Genomic DNA, 13,024 nt, shown 5'->3' on the forward strand with positions numbered 1-13,024 from the left:
GATTACGTTATAACTGTAACCATGAATGTAGTACTTGAAATAATAAATGAAACAGCAGCGTTGCGGTTATTTCCCTCCAGGGAGAATCCAACGCCGGCCTGATGTCAGATGCTCCGTATTAGAACTAATGAACGCCGTCGTGATTGAGGCCTTTGCTTTGTGATTACAGAGGACCTCTGGCAGACTAATTATGAAGATGATGCCCTGCTTCCCTTGAACTCACCCTGAACCTGGTCCCAGACTTTAAATGATGCCCTTGTGTTTGTGTCTGACCCCGGTGTGGAAGCAGTGCCTGAGTCATCCCGGGAAAATTGCAGGGTACGCCAGGATTTAGTCGGGGGAGCGCACTGCTGCCTCCACAGTGCGACTCTGCCTTTGACAAACATCAGATGGGTCCTGGCACGTCTTATGTTCCCCCCACCCCCTCCTCACCCCCTGGTTAGATCTGCAACAATGTTGATACAGAGATCCAAAAGTGCCAATTAGATTTGCTAAATAGGTTTTTAAGCTCGGTTGATGTTTCAAAGGTTTATGCTCTGCTTAGCAAGATCGCTGAAATAGACTCGGTAATATTCAGTTTTCAAGTGGGAGATTATTTTTATTTCCCATTCGAGAAGCTGCGCTTTTTAATTTGAGATCAGCATACATTCGCGATTAGAGACCAGGATATACGTCGGCTTGTAACAATAAGACGTGTCAACATTTGTAGTCATTAAAAAGGCCGTTTAAAGTTTTATGGGAATTCGTGTGGGTTTAAAAAACAAAACAAACAAAAAAAAAAAAAAACATGTAACAGAGAATGAAGATGTATCCCATCTTCGACTCCGGTTTCGGGGAAATCTTTCCCACCAGGTGTGCAGGGAGAGCCATATGGAATGCATTTGCTGTTGATTTTGCTCAAATGAAAAGAGATCCATCATGTGAGCAGAGACAGCTGCTCCCAAAAAAAAAAAGAAAAATATGATATGATACCAAAGATCAAAATGTGAGCATGTCGAGGTTAGATGAGTTGGCAACACAGAATAAGCTGGTAAAACGAAAAGAACAATAACATTTAGTGCGTTCCTCATTCACACAGGTGCTTTTAACAGTTCGAAATATGTCTTCTGGGGGGAAAAAAAAAAGTCACACCAACGTTTTTACAGCTTAGATGCAACAAATTACTTTTGGATTCCAAGTAGCCCGGTACAGGTAGGCGATATCTTCTGCTGGCATGAAGATGTGTTTAGTCTAAAGCACACAATCTCTGAGGATTTAGCCTGAGAGAAGGGGGATTTCAAGATAACGCCTTGTTCTGGCCAAAGTTTAAAAAACACTGAAACATGGAATGTATGAAAAAGAAGAAAAGAAAAAAAACATACTGACTGCTGGTTTGTAAAGTACACAGCCTGTCAAATTCGCTTCCTTCCACAACAACACAGTTGAAGTTGTGCTAAATTAAAAGTTGGGGGGAAAAAATGAAAAATGAGCCACAGGTGTCTTTAATAAAAGCTTATAAAGTAAATCAGAAGGAATTGCCTCGTATTTTTAGTCTGATCGTTTAAATTTAAGTCTCCATTCCTGATAATGAGTCTGTTTTCACACCGCTTTTGTCCTGTTAAGAAATACTTTAGTCAGTGTCTATTAGGAATTGTATATTCTGTACGAGGTTTTGTTTTGAACTACAATTTTCAACTAAAATGATTCACAACTGATTTTTCAAAATAGTAACAAAGTGCCTTAAGGTTTTTATTTTTGTTTTGTTTAGTTTTTTTGTGAAGTGGACTGCCGTTGCTCTCATCTCGCACTAACAGTCGATTTAAGGCACAATCATGCACCGGTTTGCAAAATCCTTATAAGGAACAGAAGAAGAATTAAAATGAGTTTTTGTGTGTGTAAATATGGAGATGGAAAAACTGTGGATGTCCGCTTTGTTATCGAAGCGGACGTCGACGACGTCTTTTTCTGATTGGACTCAGTTTTGCGCGCCGCATGTACGGCAGCACCATCTGGTGAGAGTTGCATCGTCAATATCAGCGTAATTTGTGCGCAGACTTATGATTCTGGTAAGAATCCGCTGACTTCGTCTTTTTTTAATTAACTCCAGTTAGCGAACAGGTTCGACTGAATCGTTTCCAAGGAGTCCACTAACTTAAGTGGACAAACTCAACCGAAGAAGAAATCAAAGTTCTATTATTGGGAATCGAGTTCGTACCATTGCTTAAATTTTCCCAAGGAGGAAAGGAAAAGCCATCAGCAGTAAGACTCCGTCACATGTTTATTTGGAAGCCATTGCTCAGGCTCTTTCAAGGATATTTAATCCAGGGTGAAGGTGATGGCCTGTGACACTAATAAGCAACCACCCAGTAACAAGGATCGCCACTCTTGAAACGTTTTTTTTTTTTTTTTTTTTTCCGCCACTTCTTCTGAATTTCGCTCTAAATATTCACCTGACCCTCAGCCGAATCACTGCTGTGAGCATGCTTTAACACCTGCTTGCTCAAAGCACATAAATCCGTGCCTCGAGGGCGTACAATCTAATCAAAGACGTGTCAGATTTTGGCCTCCTCCTCCTTTTTAAGTTCCAGCTTTGAACAAAAACCGAGCCTCTGCGACGGCCAAAACAGTTGGGCTGTCTTTCGCTTCGATCTTGTCTATTGTTACAAAAGGAATCTGCCCTCAATCAGGATTGCGCTCGGAGGGGTGGTTCAGCAGGACTTCTCGTGATGAAATGGTAAAAAAAAAAGAGAAAACAAAAAAACCTCAAGCCAGAAACGATAAACATCACAAGCGCTTGTTTGTTTATTTGCCAGCCAGATTTTGAACATGTGGCTGTAAGTTTTGTGAATTTGTGATAGCGAGATGAAGAGAGTCCGACGCTTGTGGGAAATGGATTAGTTGCAGATTTCCTCTTTTTCCACAGTTTTTTTTTTTTTTCCCCCTCCTGTGAAGTTATGTGCAAACCCTCACCGGTGGCCACCAATATCTAGCATCAAAAGCAGCACCGAATGCTGTTCTTTTCGACTGCAGGATGGCTGTCACTCCATTCTCACCCCTTACTGTCAACCTGTAAAATAAGACTCCCGCAGGCGGTGCCCGTAAAATAAATGGGTCTCACTGGGTGAATGAAAATGACAGACACTTCACAAAACTCAGGGACCCCCACAGTAGCGCTATCATACATACGTAGCGTGTTTGGTTGGCGGTCGGGGACAGATTGAACACATCTCAGGGGGAGGTTATCGTTTCTTATTACGCCAACTTTTAGCGTGAAAACTGCGAATGAGCTCCGTAGCCCGGAAAAAAAAACAAAAAAAAAACCCTCGGTTCGCGCTTTGAGCCTGAGAGCACACCTGCAGCAGCAGGAGCTAACGGAGCTACAGTGTGACACTGTCACAAACAGTTTTTCTCTTTATTCTGCGAAACAATCTGCCAACCCCAAGTCCAAACTACTCGGACGCTCTGCAGCTTCAGGCACCCCGACTCTTCCCGGCGAGGACGACGAACGATACCAAACTTACTAACGCCCACCTCCAAAGCATTTTAAGACTTCCACGCCAAACATTTAACAACCATTTGGAAACATAATGGCGTAATTTTACTGTTGCGTATGTTTTGCATTTTTGTCAGGCAAGAACAAAACATAACATGTTCATGTTTCAAGTTTTGATCCCTATTGTCTCCATTTATTCAACTAAATCAGTAACGTATTCAGAAAACACTCGACTTGTGAAAAGTAAACTTAGAAACTAAAAAGGAGATAAATTAGAATTTTGATAATGAGCTCGCCTGTAGTTCCGGGTCTTGCTGTGGTTTGTGTGTAGTGGTCGTATTGGGTTTTTGAAAAGGTGAGCAACGCTGCATGTGACACTTGAGAGAGGTTGACTGCAACGTTCCCAGAGTCGGAATCCAACACGGCTGCTGCAACGTGTTGGAGCAAGGAATAGCTGAAAAATGTATTTGTGTCTTTGTGAATGTTTTTCTGTAGTTTTTGGATGCATTGAATAGGTTTTAGTCAGCCTGGTCATTGGGAACGACATTAGGCAAATTCCACTACTTGCCAACCTCTGACTGCAAGCGGGTTAATTTAGTTGCAGTTTTAAATCTAACTCCAAAGCAGTTCAATTCCCTCCTTAGTTGGTCTTCCTGTTAGGTTTTCGATCACGGACACAGGAATGCAGCATATGTTCTCCTTTCCTCATGTTTCTGGTGTTTTAAGCCCTTTTTAAAAAAAAAAAAAATTTCCCCCCACACGGATACAATAATCATCTTAATTCAACGAACAGCCTCAGCCTGTCAAGAGTACAGATCTTATGATCTGTACTCTTGTAAGGACATCTGTATAAGGTGTCTGTGTTCAGATCTGGCAGTGTCACAGAGGCACGCGTGAGGCCTAAGCACACTGCGTTGATCACCTGATCCGCCCCGCCACGCTTGACTGGAAGTGTGGGAACGTGTCATCTGATATCATTCCTCCAGGAGAATCTGTGAGGACTGAGGAGAAAATCTACCAGGAGGAGGGTGTGGATGTTCTGATCTGATCTGATCTGATCTGATCGATGAACGCAACGGGAATCGTAAATAAATGGCGCTACTTCATTCTGCACCGCATTGCTTTCCATCTTGCCCCTTCAAAATTTTAGTCGGCTCCTGTTCAAGCAAGCTGAGACAAAGATGACATTAGACTCAGCAGGAACTATGCATTAATTTACATGCCTTAACAGGCTAACAGCTGCTTCGTGTGGCCTCTTGAACTACTATGGAGTGCCAAGGTTTATTAGGTCCGTTTATGTTTCAACAACTCTCACATAGTTTCTTTCTGCTAAAGGAAAAACAATTCCCAAACATGATACTTCCACCGCCGTGTTCACCGAGAATAGGGATGCGTTCACAGTGTTTGCACAGTGTTGCAGGGTTTTTAGCACTTGAAGCCAAGCAGTTTTGGCTCATGTTTGCTGTGCGCCCGCTTGATTTGACTATGCAAAAAAAGAATTACGCTGGTGTTGGAAGCAAAACTGAAGAGAACCACTTACAATGTGTCAAGTCCCAAAAATGATCATGTCCATCCAGCGAAGTGTCTCAGCTTTACATCGCTGCCGACCGAAACTAAAGCTCATAAATACCTGAAGTTATTTTAACCTGGTGTGAATGCCAGAAAGCTACAATCCAGGTGTTTTTGTTTTTTTACGAGCTTGTGGTACCCACTTTGTAGTTGCATCTGGAAGTAACACTGAGAAAAGAAGCAAAAGGCGACTGTTAGATGAGACGTAACGCTGAGGGAATGTGGTGAGACTTTCTATCTCTTGCAACCAAATGAATTTGTGTAATTGTGAGTCAGTTTGTTCAATACAAAACATGACATGCGCCCTCTATAATATACTGTCAATACTTCTGAGAACAGCAGCAGCAGTTTCAGGTCACTTCGTCTCTCGTTCAGAACCGAGGCCAAGTGCGGCGCCTAATCTGTTTTGACGACTCGCCGATAAATTATTGTGGTTCCTTCAGAAACTGTTACTGTTTACCGTCTGTCTAATGAAGCTTTCCTGTTTGACGTTAAACACAAGCCCACAGAATCCAGGAGGGAAGCTCATGTCTCGTCTCCAGCGAGGAGCGGCGGGATCCAGACTTTTAATCATAATCCAGAACTCATAACAATAGGTGAGGGTCAGAGCGTAGATAGTTTGCCTTCTGGCTCGGCTTTTTTTTTTTTTTTTTTCAGATCAGAGGAGCGATCCTGAGTTATGTTTAATATGTCTTTTCGCCGTGTATTTTTTTAATACCATCTAAAACGGCAAATAATGCTAAAAGAAAAACTTTTTGCAGTCTGTTCGCGATTAACAAGATTCATTCTTTCGTTCGTCCGTCTTTTATGAGATACTAATTTTATGACAGCAGGGATGTCTGGAGCGGTGCCTCGTTTTGTGACTCTTGTGTCCTGGGTTTATATTACCTTTGAAAGCCTGGAACATTTTTAATGTTCCCTAAAGGACACGAGCACAATCTGGCTGTGACTCATCCTTCTGTTTCCTGTTTATTATTATTAAAATCAGTTTGAGAGCGCATTTTGCAGCTTGCAGTCATGAACCTTTTTATTTATTTTCCTTGGCCTGAGGATGGGAACGTTTTATCTCCTTAAGCAGCGCGTTCCGCCGCCAAGTTTAACCCTAGAATTCGACGCGACCGTCGAACCGGCCCCACGGTCGAGACTCGCCTTTTGACGCGTCGAATGCCGTTTGTCGACGGCAGATGCGTTGAGACGAACTGACCGCACCAAATGCTTTTAAAGCTCGCTGTCGGAACAGCAGAGCACTCGGGAAGACGACGAATGAAAACCAGGCCACCGCCGGTCCACTTATTGTTTGAGAGTTGCTCAAATGAAGATCAAAAGCAAATTCTGACAATACGGAGAAAACGCTTGAGGCACGGAATCAGTCAACTTTAGTTGTTTTTTTTTAACTATAGATATACAAAGTGTTTTTTTGTTTGTTTTTTTTTTTTTTATCACGCCAAACAGCTATATTAAGCAGGATTCGTGTTTACCTCTGTGTGGCCTGAATTGCGTTTGCCCTGAACAAATCAAATGCACCCCTCCCCCCCGCCCCCCCATCTGTTTGTTTCTGCGCTGCAGAACGCCACCAGATGAGCATTTTCGTTGATCTGTAATGATGGACGATTTATCTTATTTCTGTTGTCTCCCGCTAACTGGACCAAATCCATGTCCCTTTGCGAAAGAAATGATTTTTTTTTTTCAGACAACCGTACACACACAAACGCACATCAGGTCTTTCCAGATGCTCCGAAACAAAGGCTTGATTCTTGGTGGAAAATCCCCCACCCCCCTCCCTCCTCACACCCTCCAACTCTAAATTTGATTAGACACTTAAACTGGTTCTGCTTCCCAACCCCTTTTTTTTTGTTTGTTTTGTTTTGTTTTTTTGGTAATCTGTGCTTCATTTGCTGGCAGTTAGTGTCATGTCAGTGTACAGCTCAGCCGAGTCATGCTTCTCGTTAGAGAAGTAGATTTCACATGCTGCATCTTGTGTAAGATTTTTATTTTATTTTATTTATTTATTTATTTTGTCATGATCATAGTGTAGAAGGTGCTTTGACATTCTTGCATTATTCCATTGAGATTGGTGACTGGCGACGATCCAAGAAATTCATTAACCGACTGTTTAACAGAAGAAAGCAAAAATAACCATTGTCTTTAGTGTTTTTCACCACCACCATCTGTCTATGGTGTAAAAAACATGTTTAGAAGGAATTATTGAGGAATAATAGTAATTAAAACCTTTAAATTAGTAATGATTTGCATGGTTAATCGAGGTATCTTCTGGTGTGAAACATGTAACGCGGATTGGATTTAATATTCGAATGTTCAAGCTGTGTTATTCAGTACGACAGTCAAAATCTCATGACCACACTGGTACTGGGAGCTTTAAACACTCTCTTCATTAACCTTACAGTGGCCAGGTCAGCAGCTGATGAAGCTAACAGAGTCACGGAGATGTATGTAAAATATAAAAATCCTCCTCACCTTTTAGCGTTTCCAGTTAGAGCAGCTGCCTGACACCAAAGAGAAATGCAGTAAAAGCCAAAAAATTTAGTGTAAACTAGTGCGATTTTATTCAGTTTGCCTTGCTTCTCTTTCGGGCAGTTACTACAATCGGATTTACTTTTACGTGTTTTTATCTGTGCACGTTTCACGCAGGAAGTTTGTTGCGCTGCCTTCACGTAATTCTTTGCTCATTGATTCCAGGAGCAACAGTTGCATGAACACAGATGCAAATAACAATAATTAATAAAAAAAAAAAAAAGCAGTCTCCGTTATGTAAATTCAAAGCAAACAATTACATCTGTATGAACAATAAAGACTTCTTTTTGCTTCGTATTTGCTGCGCGTAAGACGCTGTAAAGATAAATTTGAAATGATTTCAAATTTGACGAGTTCAAAAATTGCCATTCCTACAAAAAGGGAGGAGGACAGAGAGCAAGCCTTTAAAAAGAGAATGCAGTAACACACACAAAAAAAGTCGGATAATAAGGGCAGAAGGAGTCTGAATCTTAAAGCTGCATGACGGCGTCTACGGGAACATTTTCTCCCTGGGAAACCGAACACAGCATGTCCAACTTTTCAAGCATCCTGTCTCTTTTTTTTCTCTCTTTTTTTCTCTCTCTCTCTCTTTTTGAACAATTGCATTCTGTAAATGCACACAGAGACAGCTGGGATTTAGTCAGCTAGGTAATTACAGGACGCCAGCCGGGCTGCAAACCAGCTTCGCCACTGAAAAGCTGATTGCTTAAAAGAGATGACAACGAGAGGAACAAAATGTGATAGGTGGATTTTACTGTGAATATCACTTTTATCAATCAAAATACAATAATTTAAACATGGTTGTCTTTGTGGAACTTCTGCCATCTGTTGGTGGAAAATTGGTGGCATTACCCAAACGTATATTCAGGAAACACCTTCTGCTAACTTTGCTTTTTGATGAACTTTTATGATATTGTAGCCATGCTATGTCTCTGAAAATAAATGTTTCACCAAACATGGTATCGATTCCTGAGGGACAAAATGGGTTCGATCACACTCACTTTCAAAGATGATGTTAAACAGTTAATCAGTTTAAAGTGTGCACGAGTGTGGAAGTAGATCTGACTTTATTATTGTAGATGTTCATATTTCATACTAAAGGAAATATGAACTAAAGGAAATCGTGTAAAACTGCTTTATTCTTCCTTTTGTTCATCTCCTACCATTTGTAGTCCATTTCAGTGTCCAAACTCCCCGTTGATGCAAGATCCAATCAAATAATATGCAAATTTCCTCCACCGCCGTTCTTTGTGGAAGAGCACAAAGAACAACGTACAACGGCTGCTGTGCAAACAGTCAAAGCAGAATTGAAATTGCTTCAAGCTGTTGCCAAATTTGTAATGCTGGAAAACAGGAGATGTCTGGCCTTGAACGTTTCTGACGTCGCTGAAATATATCAGCAACGATCAGGCGTATTTTCATCTGTAGGTTGAAAATGCACAGCGGTATCACTGGCTTGTGTTGAAAACATTGGATTATTCAGAAACCGTGCATCTCTCTGCTTTGTACCTGTGAGTCACAGTGGTGGTTTGCATTTGAGCGAGCTAGCTAGCTAGTAAGTGGTTAACCTGTTGGTGGTTCCTCTGGATGGGTCAAATAGTTGCTTTACTGCAGCTTAAATCTGTGTAAGGTCTAAGAAATAAGGGCCTCCAGTCCCTGAACCTTCGACTGGGGCGTCGATCATTGACCAGACGTCCAGAGATGCATTTGTTTTGTCCTCTCCAGACTGTGTTGACATTTTGAGAAACAACTGAATATGTGACTCCCCTTCCACCACTCCCAAAAAAATAGCGGAGAGACGGCATTAAAAATAACGAGCCCTTCAGCTCTTTTGCAGCCAGTCAACATATTGTTTTAGTCTGGCACAGACTGCTCACTTTAACCCAGCAGAGGTTTAACAGTTTTGTACTTTAAGATTTAATAGTGTGAGAAAAATTCCCAGCTAAAGCAAATATGCCTCTAATAGCCCATGGAGAAGCAGTTAACCACAATCCCGTTGGTGTTGTCCGAAGGCGGGTGCTGCAGTTGGGTAATTTTGTGGGTCACAAACAGGGCAGGAAATTGACATTTTCCACTGACTGTATAAAGTGACTGGCCACATCCAACTCCCCTCCCTCCAATTTCACTTTCTAAGCTGTAACAGCCAGATGCTTTATGATTTTTTTTTTTTTTTTACAGTACTTTATTGGAAAAAGAACACTTGTTAGTTTCAATCTGGGACCTAGACCAGGACTGGATCCATAGCCAGAAAAGGAATGTGGCTAATGGTTACAATTTTCATTTTCCACCTTGGATGAATTCCCAATGTACAAAGGCTGGTGTTTGAATAAAACTGCAGATACAAGATTAACTACGTGAAACGTAATTGATATTTATGTATTTGTGCGCTTCAGTTGCACATGGTCTGTTTTTTCTGGAGGTACATACCCAGTGATGTTACCACAGCACAGCAGGATTAATGAAACCATTAATCGATCCTTTTTTTCATTCACTTTCTTTTTTTTTCTTTCCACTTGTCAATATCACGGGTGCAGTTATTAGGTCAGTGTATTTTCCACTTACAGCCTTTTCCACATGTGGGACGCTAACTGGAGTAGGCTAACGGGATAATCAAGTAGCCTCTGGGCGAGCACAGATGTCCAGTGATTTAACATCGTCCCCAAGTGAAAAAGTCACAACTCATGTCATGGGAAAGTAGAAAAGAGATGGTTTTCTCTCACACATGCTACTGTACTTTACACGCTCTAACTGCACTTACAAGGATCCCCTCACCTCGACACGCTGAATGCTCGGAGCGACGGAGAGAATTTGCACAGATGTCGTAGCGGTGGCTTAACAAAATGTTGCTAGCAGTTGCTAAATGAAGTGGAATTTGTTAATTTGACTATAGCACATGCAACAGACATAAATGTCATAAACTGGGCACAGCTTTGACTGATAGGTGGGGACAAAGTGCGTCCAATCGGATTTTTACTATGTGGAAAACACTTTGACCAATATTAGTTGGAAACATTCGCCGCCTGGGTTGCATGAAGACCAGAAGCAGTTTGACGTAAATTCAAAACATTCTTCAAGGAGTAAACGTCATCCAATACTGTGCAGAGGAGCTTTTGTTTTGACGCAAATTCACTCACATCAGCATGTTAAATGCTTGACGTAGCTGACGTCGCATGGGAGTTGGCCATTTTCTGATTTTTGTCAGAGTGAGGCCACTCATAAACTGTATGTAGAGTATATAACTTTTAGGTCTAAATAATTAGGTAATCATTAAGTATGTGGGGAGGGGAAAAAAAGCTTTGTCTCAAATAACTAAAACATCAAGTTTTATTGTTTTTGTTTTTTTTAAGTGATTGACTATGGAGGAATTCCTCCATAAGTGGATCACTGAATTAAAATCAGCTTATAGCCCCATGCAATAGTTCTGCAGACACTACGTTTGAAGGACACAATAAATCCATTGTTGCAAACACTGTAAGCTTGAATCTGTCCAGATCAGGTTAAAAAAAGAAAAAGAAAAAAAACTTAGATGCCTTTTTTCTCTTGACTCAATAAGCAAGAAAAATCCACCACAATTCACTGATGCTCAACTTTTCTCACAGCTCCTGACCTCCTTCTCCTTTTCCTGCTTTTCGCTCTGCTCTCTGACGAGCAAGATGCATAATAATTTTGTCATCTTGGCTGCTGAATTGGGTCAACGTTTTTCCACAGCCGGCTGGACCAAGAATCTACGCCCGAGGCTGAAAACAGATTCGCTCGCTGCTTCTGTCTGTGTGAACGTATTCAGGCGGACAAATAAATCGTCCCTCTATTTATGCCTGCAATCTAAAATCAGACTAATTGTTCTGTGGTTCAAGTTGGCACTGACATTTTATATAAGAAAACAGATATCAGCCTTTTAGCAACTTATCGTGCCTGGTCACCTCTTTAATTTTTTTCATATTTTGCACACATCGTATCCTCCCATTCAGACGTACTTTATTGGGGATTTATGTGGAACGACACAAATCAGCACATGGCTGCAGTGGAAGGAAAACTGTCCATTTTTATGTTATTTCAAACAATACAGAATCAGAAAACTGTGGCAATACTGTGTTGAAGAGCGTTTTACTGTAATTACAGCTAAAAATGTCATGGTTCTCAACATTTTTGCCTAATCTTGTTTGCAAAATAGCTCAAGCTGAGGCAAAGTGGACGGATTGTGTCTGTGAATAACAATGTTTATGAGAGTGTTGGTTGGATTTTGGCCTGGTCTGTGAACAGTTACATCTTTGAACATGACGTAAACCTTTCCATTGTAGCTCTGAATGGACATTACACATTATTATCCAGCTGAAAGGTGAACCTCCAAACCAGTTTAGATTTCTTTAGCAGCCTACAACAGACTTTCTTCAAGGTTGCCATGTTTTTAGCTTTAGTTTACTTTCCATCAACTCTGACAAACGCCCGCATCTCGGCTTAAGAAAAGCGTCCCAACAGCATGAAATTGCCCCATCGTGTGTGTTTCACTGTGTTTATGATGTGCTAAATGTAATGTTCGCCCACTACATTCAACCCTCGTATGGATCATGTTTCATGTTTGCTGTGTCTTTTTTAGAAATTTTGTGCTGGGAAAAAGTTTCACGGCTAGGAACCAATTTGAAAGTCTCTATAACTGTTTGGGGTTTTTTTGGGGGGGGGGGGGATATGGTTATTTCTAAATTCCCTTTTCTGTTATTTTCAATCAAAAGTGAACATGTGAAGGAACTAATTATGGCTAATGTGTCTCTATGGCAGACAGTTTAGCTTAAAGGCAGGTACTTCATCAAGCTGTGCTTTTAGCGTGATGACAGGCTGCATGTCAGAACCAACCTCAACCTGAAACACCCCCTCCCCTAACTCACATCTCATTATGATAACGTGACATTTTGAAAGCTTTAAAAAACCAAACAGGTCCTTATAAAAGGTATTTCCGGATTGACGTATGAGAGATATTCCATCAGCAGTCAATAGAGCGTTTCTGTAGGGTAATTAAACCATGCGACGCAGGAGTTGCTGTCTACTAATTGGGAAAAATGTGAGACAAGTGCTGTTTTATGTCGTGAGGGTGCGGAGCAAAAAGGAAACAGACGGACGACAGAAGCAATACGGACGACTCGTCATATGGCTGAAAATACGTCTTTTGTCGCCATCTAGAGGGCATTTGTGGACAATACATTAGTCTGATAAAAATTCTGAAGCCAAAGCCTCAAACTTCAAGGAATTCTCAAGTATTTTCACAGTTCTCTCTTGAATAATAATAATATATATATAAAATTGTGATTTTGAAACTGGTTGTGTAATTGCTGTTTTCAGTTAATGTTTTAGGTTTCTGCTTGGAAGAGGTTTTGTACATCAAAAGGTTAAATACCTTTGATATTCTTGTTTCTGTCTGTAAGACTTTTTTTTAAATAGTTATAAAACTTTATTAAGGCA

Source organism: Poecilia latipinna, unplaced genomic scaffold, assembly GCF_001443285.1.
Source record: "Poecilia latipinna isolate Pla-1442-1.1 unplaced genomic scaffold, P_latipinna-1.0 Scaffold1067, whole genome shotgun sequence".
Classification (NCBI taxonomy): Eukaryota; Metazoa; Chordata; class Actinopteri; order Cyprinodontiformes; family Poeciliidae; genus Poecilia; species Poecilia latipinna.